The sequence below is a fragment of the Theropithecus gelada genome, chromosome 8 (genome assembly GCF_003255815.1).
Source record: "Theropithecus gelada isolate Dixy chromosome 8, Tgel_1.0, whole genome shotgun sequence".
In the NCBI taxonomy this organism is placed as follows: domain Eukaryota; kingdom Metazoa; phylum Chordata; class Mammalia; order Primates; family Cercopithecidae; genus Theropithecus; species Theropithecus gelada.
The window spans coordinates 96,200,828-96,209,480 of record NC_037676.1 but is presented as its reverse complement, the minus strand read 5'-3'; positions in this window follow the sequence as shown (position 1 = coordinate 96,209,480).

The window sequence follows — 8,653 nt, the reverse complement described above, 5'->3', positions numbered from 1 at the left end:
GCATATTTAGTAGTTAATAATAGAGTTCTAGAGTTAGAACTCACATTATAGCGTGAAACCTTAGAGAAATCATGTAAACTCTCGAATCTGCAGTTTCTTAATTTCTTAATCTGTGAAGTACGGCTAATAATAGAGTTTATCCTACAAGGTTGTTGTGGGGCTTAAATAAGGTCGTGAGTGTGAAGCCCTTCACACTTGGCCTGTTCCAGAGAAAGTGCTCAATGAATGTTGGTTCTTGGTACCGATTTATCAGCCTCATCCTGCACCATTTCCTTTCTGTCCTCCACCCTTCAAACAGACCAGACCACATTCTCCACTACTTCTTCTTTGAAGCCTCAAAAATTCAGGTTGATGACTCCCTGACCACTTTATATACTTGGTCGGAGAGTATAGCCTTTAAGTCAGCAGTGGATTGTTCCCTGGGGTTGGTCAATAGGGCCTTGAGAAAGTCCCCACACAACAGAATGTTCTTCCCACAAACTCTCACTGGTCTCCTGCTTTAGGCTTCCCATCTCCTTGCCCTGCCTCTTCCCCATCCCCTACCATTTCTGACTTTAGATGTGTCCCCTAGGCTTGCCCTGGCTCCACTTCTGATCTCAGCTCCACACCAGTGCTGTGCTGCTGGGCAAGGCTTTGGCATCTTGGTCCTACTGTCTCTGGCGTCTGACCTCAGTCTGTCCTGTTTCTAGCTTTCCTGGAGCTGACAACTCCCAGGGACTGATCAACAATGGTTCAGATGGGATGATCATAGTTCTTATCATACTGTTTCGTGTTATTTCTTTGTCTTTCTTGTCCATTAGGATAAACTCTTCCAGGACAGAAAGACCTTGTCTTTGATCTTAGCAGATCCTTCATAGTACCAGGTTTAGAATAAGTGAGTGCCTGTTGATTGAATAGACTATTCTTTCTCCACATAGAGGCATCTGATAGCACAATCTTCTGAAACTGCTGTTGTACAACCACATTCAAATTAATGGGAGGTACATACAACTGTGGTCATATGTGAAGTTTTTTTCCCCACCAGAATAATATTTTAAAAACCTCACCCCTAAAATAGTTTTAACAAATTATTTTCCTGCTGTGTGCTGTGACTCACACCTGTAATCCTAGCACTTCGGGAGGCCGAGGCGGGTGGATCGCCTGAGGTCCTGAGTTCGAGATCAGCCTGGCTAACATGGTGAAACCCTGTCTCTACGAAATATACAAAATTAGCTGGGCATGGTGGCGCATGCCTGTAATCCCAGCTATTCGGGAGGCTGAGGCAAAAGAATCGCTTGAACCCGGTAGGCGGAGGCTGCAGTGAGCTGCAATCGCACCATGGCACTCCAACCTGGGCAACACAGTGAGACTCTGTCTCTAAAAAAAAAAATTAATTTCCATTATGTGCTTACAAGTTTCTATAAATTCGACTATGTCATCAACTGTCCTCATTAATTTAGTTTCATTCTACACATTTTCACTGTTAACCCTTTGCTTTTCATCAAGCACTTTGTTGATATTAATCCCTTACTTCTGTACATAGAGTCCTTGAAAGGAGTTTTATGTTTGTGTTTTCTTGCTGCACTTTGTTGAGTAACATTTTCCAAGTACAGTATATGCTACATAATATTGCTTAAATTGAAATACACAGACATTTTTGCAGCTACAAAATAACCTCATTTTGTGTTTGATTAAACTATCACAGCTTTCATTAGACACATTTTTCTTTAACCACTGGGCCTTATTTTTATTTATTTGTTCATTTATTTATTGATTGATTGAGACGGAGTCTCATTCTGTCACGAGGCTGGATGCAGTGGCATAATCTCGGCTGATTGCAACCTCCGCCTTCGAGGTTCAAGCAATTCTCTTGCCTCAGCCTCCTGAGTAGCTGGGATTATAGGCATGCACCACCACGCCCAGCAAATTTTTGTATTTTTAGTGGAGACAGGGTTTCACCATGTTGGTCAGGATGGTCTTTATCTCTTGACCTCATAATCTGCCCGCCTTGGCCTCCCAGATTTCTGGGATTACAGGCGTATGCCACCACGCCCGACCTAGTTTTATTTTTTTTACTTTTATGTTATTATTATTTCTCTGAGACAGAGTTTCACTCTTTTTGCCCACGCTGGAGTAAAATGGTGTGTTCTCGGCTCACCGCAACCTTTGCCTGCTAGGTTCAAGTGATTCTCCTGCCTCAGCCTCCCGAGTAGCTGGGATTACAGGTATGCACCACCACGCCTGGCTAATTTTGCATTTTTTAGTAGAGACAGAGTTTCTTCATGTTGGCCAGGCTGGTCTCGAACTCCCAACCTCAGGTGATCCACTCGCCTTGGCCTCCCAAAGTACTGGGATTACAGGCGTGAGCTACCGCGCGCCCGGCCTTATTTTTTTAAATCTGTAAAACAGTAAGGTTGCTTAGATGAGCACTTTCTTTTCAGCTCCACTGCCTGTAGTGTGTGGTTGTGAGATGTGACTAAAAACTCTGGTGTCTCCTTGTCTCAGGTGATCTCAGAATTAATAGAGGAAAATTTAAAAATTCTATTGGTTTACTAAAAAGAAAAATGTACTTTGAAATTATTACTTTTTAAAGGAAATAAACTTTAGAAAAATGCAAATTAATGCAACAACGAGATACCACTTTTTATCTATCACCTAAAAACATATGGGTTAGGGAAATGCGCATTAATGAAATGAGATACCACAAATTGCCTACCAAAAACAGGATTATCCCTGGTGTTGGGAGGCATTATTGTACACCACTGGTGGGAATGTAATTTGGTGCAATTTTCATGGAAGGCAATTTGACAGTATGTATTCACCAGACTTAAAAATGCATATAACAGCTGGGCGCGGTGGCTCATGCTGATAATCCCAGCACTTTGGGAAGCTGAGGTGGGCAGATCACTTGAGGTCAGGAGTCTGAGACAAGCCTGGCCAATATGGTGAAACCCCGTCTCTACTAAAAATACAAAAAATTGCTTGAACCCAGGAGACGGAGGTTGCAGTGAATCAAGATCGTGCCACTGCACTCCAGCCTGGGTAACAGAGTGAAAGTCTATCTCAAAAAAAAAAAAAAAAAAAAAAAAGTATATAACCACCCATCTGCAAGGGGTTAATAACCAGAATATACAAGGAACTCAAACAACCCTATAGGAAAAAAAATCTAATAATCTGATCAAAAGATGGACAAAATATTTGAATAGACATTTCTTAAAAGAAGACATACAAATGGCAGAGGCATATGAAAAACTGCTCAAGGCTGGGTACATGCCTGTAATCCCAGCACTTTGGGAGGCCTAGGTAGGTGGATTACCTGAGGTTGGGAGTTCGAGACCAGCCTGACCAACATGGAGAAACCCTGTCTCTACTAAAAATACAAAAAAAATTAGCTGGGCATGATTAGTGCATGCCTGTAATCCCAGCTACTTGGGAGGCTGAGGCAGGAGAATCATCTGAACACGGGAGGCGGAGGTTGCGGTGAGCTGAGATCATGCCATTGTACTCCAGCCTGAGCAACAAGAGCAAAATTCCATCTCACAAATAAAATCAATCAATCAATAAATAGAAAAGCTGCTCAATATCATTGATCATTAGATAAATGCAAATCAAAACTACAATGAAATATCATCATTCATAGCAATGAGATATCAGCTAAAACGGCTTTTATCCAAAAGATAGGCAGTAACAAATGCTGGTGAGGATGTGGAGAAAAGGAATCCCTGTACACTCTTAGTGGAAATGTAAATTTGTACAACTACTATGAAGAACAACTTGGAAGTTCCTCAGAAAACTAAAAGTTGAGCTACCATTATGATCCAGCAATCCTACTGCTGGGTATATACTCAAAAGAAAGAATATCAGTATATTGGTGAGATATCTGCACTACTATGTTTGTTACAGCACTGTTTACAATAGCTAAGATTTGGAAGCAAACTAAGTGTCCACCGACAGAAGAATGGATAAAGAAAATGTGGTACATATACACATGGAGTACTATTCAGCCACAAAAAAGAATGAGATGCAGTCATTTGCAATGACATAGATGGAACTGAAGATCGTTATGTTAAATGAAATAAGCCAGGCACAGAAAGACAAACACCACATGTTCTCACTTATTTGTGGGATCTAAAAATTGGAGCAATTAAATTCATGGACTAGAGAGTAGCAGGATTGTTACCAGAGGCTGGGAAGGGGAGTGGGGGCTGGAAATGAGTTGGGGATGGTTAATATGTGCAAAAAAATAATTAGAAAGAATGAATAAGACCTACTATTAGATAGCGCAGTAGGGTGACTGTAGTCAATAATAGCTTAATTGTACATTTTAAAATAACTTAAAGAGTATAATTGGACTGTTAATAACTCAAGGAATAAATGCTTGGGGGATGGATGCCCCATTCTCCACGCTGTGCTTATTTCACATTGCATGCCTGTGTTAAAACATCTCATGTACCCCATAAACATATACACCTACTGTGTACACACACAATTTTTTTAAAAAAAGTAAAATTTTTCTCATTAAAACAAAATAAAGAAATAAAAAGGCATATAACCTTTAAGCCAGAACTTACTCTTTTAAAATGTTCTCCTAAAAATATAATTGAAAATAGATGCAAAGCTTTAGCTAAATGGTGGTTCACAGCAGTTTGATTAGAAAAGAAAAGCTCTTTGAATGCTTGCAAATTGAATGAAGTACCATTTCCCAAACAAGCAAGGACAGATGTTTGGGGCTACTGCTCTGTAAAAATTGTGTGGCTGGACACACAATAGAGAAGAAATATCTAATCACTCCTCTCTGAGGCTGAACCATTGGCGGGAAGGAGGTAAAGGCCACTTTTCTTTATCCCTTCCCCAGCTCCATTTCAGGACAAACCAGAGGAAATTGCGCATCTTACAAGCTGAGCAGCAAAAAGCTAGAAGGTAGAAGAGGAAGAAAGGAGGCCAGGTCAGACCTACTTCCAGACCCCATCTGAGGGGGGCGGGTTCCGGAACACCAAGAAGACTGGGGGCAAGGAAAGCTCTCTTGTGCCACCTTGTAATCCCCACGTGGGTATGCATCAAATAGAAAGGCTCCCTTCTGCTCATAGGCTGTACTGATGTTTCTTCTACATGGTTAGAATTTATTTTAAAGTTTATGACAGAAAATAATTTAAAGGTCCAACAATGGAAGATGGATTGAAAAAAATGTTTATAGAAGACTTTACTAACATGAAATAATATTTACAATATATAGATGAGTGAAAAAAGCAGGTTACAAAAAAAGTATGCAAAGTTATCTCATTTCTATGAAAAACAGTACATACACACACATATATATATGTACAGCCACAAACAGAAAAAAATATGGAATAGTGATATGGTTTCAATCTGTGTCACCACCCAAATTTTATGTAGAACTGTAATCCCCAGTGTGGGAAGTGAGGCCTGGTGGGAGGTGATTGGATCATGGGGGTGGTTTCTCATGAATCATTTAGCACCATCCTCTTGGTGCTGTTCTAGTGACAGTGAGTGAGTTCTCACGAAATCTGGTTGTTTAAAAGAGTGCAGCACCTTCCTTCTTCCCTCTTGCTCCTACTCTGGCCTCCTGCTTCCTCTTTCCCTTCCACTGTGATTGTAAGTTTCCCGAGGCCTCCCTGGAAGCCAAGCAGATGCCAGCATCATGCTTCCTGTACAGCCTGTAGAACCATGAGCCAATTAAATCTCTTTTCTTTATAAATTACCCAGTCTCAGGTATTTCTTTATAGCAGTGTGAGAATAGACCAATACTGATAGTATACTTTAAGGTGTCAACAGAATTCTAGGTACTGGTGTTAGATTCAGTAGCTAATAAGACAGACAAGACCCCTACTCATAGTGCTTTTATTCTCATGGGGAAATACATAACATAAAAAATAAGCCAATAAATAAACATATAATATGTGCCACATACTGTTGTCCGTACTGGGGATACAATTTTGTGAACACACTAGGCAGTTATGGTCCCTGTCCTAACAAGTTTTCTTGTCTGCCTTCTGTGTCTGCTATGAATAGCGAAGTGAGGAGGCTGTGGGGACCTAGGAAAGGGACACCTGACCCGGTCAAGAGGGATCTGGGAAAGCTTCCTGAGGAGAGAAGTGCAGACTAATAGCTAAAAGATGAGTAAGGAGTAAGGCAGCTGCAATAAGAGAGAGCTTTCCAGAGAGAGACCAGGGCAGGTTTTCAGACCTCAAGGAGAGAGGGAAGGAAGGAGGGCAGACAGACACACGGACTGGCTGAATGACTGACTGCTTTATTCCAGGAATTCATTCTGGTATCTGTGGCACTTAGGGTTTGAGCATGGATGGAACAATGCGGAGTAAAGCAGCCCGGGAAGCAGGTCATGAAGCCATGTTAAAGAGGGCTTGGGCTTGACCTGGAGTGATCTCTCAAAGGTCATCATGAGTAGTTCAAGGGCTCAGTAAATCAACTTAGCCCTAGTGTGTACTTGTTTAGGAAGAAACCATTTTTTAAAATAATAGTATCTTTGAAACCTATTTCTGAAGAATATTTAATTACAGGGAGATATACTTATGCTGTGGTGCTTAAAAGAGCAGGCTACAAAACAATGTGTATAGTATACATGGTAACACCTTTATGGAAAAAAGTACAAATATGATATATGTTATTTGTAATGCAAAGAAAAATGTCTTAGGAAAATACGCTAAAACCAAAATGTAATCTGTGGTTATCTCTAATGGTGGAATTACAGGTAGTTTTTGTTTTCTTTTCTTTATGTTTTCTATAGTTTTCAAAATTTCTACAATGAAGTGAATATATACTCTTTTTATAATCAGAAAAAAATATTTGAGTGTGCTTTAGGGACAGAGAGCAGAGCCATAAGGGTTATACATCACCAAGTGACCTTGCCTATAGGCAATTATTCAGGAGAAAAAAATAGGCTCAGCATTGAAGTCTGTCCAGGCACAGCAGCACACGCCTGTAGTCCCAGCTACTTGGGAGGCTGAGGTGGGAGGATCGCTTGATCCTGGGAGGTCAAGGCTGCAGTGAGCTGTGATTGTACCACTGTACTCGATCCTGGGCATGGGCAACAGCGCAAGACCCTATTTCAAACAAAACAAAACAAATAACAAAAAACACTGAAGTCCGGGTGGGACTCCAGGACTCACATTTTTTACTTGCAGGAGATTTTACTCACATTCTTCTGTAACAATTTGAATTGCAATGTGAGCTGCACTAAAGGAAGCACTGTTTTTTGACAGCACACATAAATTTCTCTATTGGCAGATAGGTTTCACCAGTAAAACTAATATGTATGCACATATTTTTGCATGCCTAAGCATATCATTTGTATATGCTTTAAACTTTTAAGTCCTGTTTCTAAGAATTCTGTGCCACACTCGTACTTGACAAGCCAGGTAAAACAGCTAAATTAGATCATTTCTCTATTAAACTATTCTCAGCCTGGCTATGGCTGTCCTGAGGAGACTTGAGTGCTAGCTCTCCACTGAGGGGCTTGCCAGCGACCTTGGACCTACCACAAAACTGCTTTGGGCTTCAGCTTTCTGAACCACAAATGAGCGAGGTAAGCTACCATTGCAAGGTCGCCTAAATTCTATGATTTTGGGACTTCTTTCCCATTGTAAAACTTGACAACATCCTAAAAACAGAGTGAAGACTGAACACTCTTTCATTTGTTGACTAAAGAAAAAGCGTCAGGCTTTTTTTTCTGAGATGGAGTCTCCCTCTGTTGCCAGGCTGGAGTGTGGTGGCGCGATCTCGACTCACTGCAATCTCTGCCTCCAGGGTTCAAGCAATTCTCCTGCCTCAGTCTCCTGAGTAGCTGGGACTACAGGCGCATGCCAACACGCCTGGCTAATTTTTGTATTTTTAGTAGAGACAGGGTTTTACCGTGTTGCCCAAGCTGGTCTCGAACTCCTGAGCTCAAGCAATTTGCCCACCTCGGCCTCTCAAAGTGCTGGGATTACAGGCATGAGCCACCGCGACCGCCCGAGCATCAGGCTTTTAAAGAATTAAAGCTAGCTTTATTTAGAAGTCTTCCCAGGGACTGTGGACCAAGGCCTGGAGCCTGGGAGCAGTCTCTCGGCTCTGGCACAGTTTTTCATCCCACTGCTTATATATAGGTGGTGGGGGTTCAGTACACGCAAAATCACATCAAACTTCCTGAGAAGTTACATTAAAGAAGAATCACATCACGGTTTGGGTGTAAGAGTACATCTGGTTATAAATTACAGAGGCATAATCACTAACCCCATCTGACGTTATCTTATGTGGAGGACAAGGCAAGGACCAGGTCATTTATCTTTTAAGGAGTGTAGTAACTCAGGCAAGAGACATGGGGGGGCCTATGTGCCCTCTCCTGTTTTGTCTTCAAAGCATCTTTCCAGAGAGCTGCATATCCCACAGAGTCAGGGACTTTATGAAATTGTGTTGCCAGGAAGAAATGAACAAATATGGCTTCTTATGTTTGCTACTTTGTCTCATATATTTTACAAGTTTTACAGAAATGAATCAAGTGCTATTTTATTATGCTTAATTTTTTTAAAGTTACTTATTTATTTATTTATTTTTTGAGACAGAGTCTCACTCTGTCACCCAGGCTGGAGTGCAGTGGCACGATCTCGGCTTACTGCAAGCTCCGTCTCCTGGGTTCACACCATTCTCCTGCCTCAGCCTC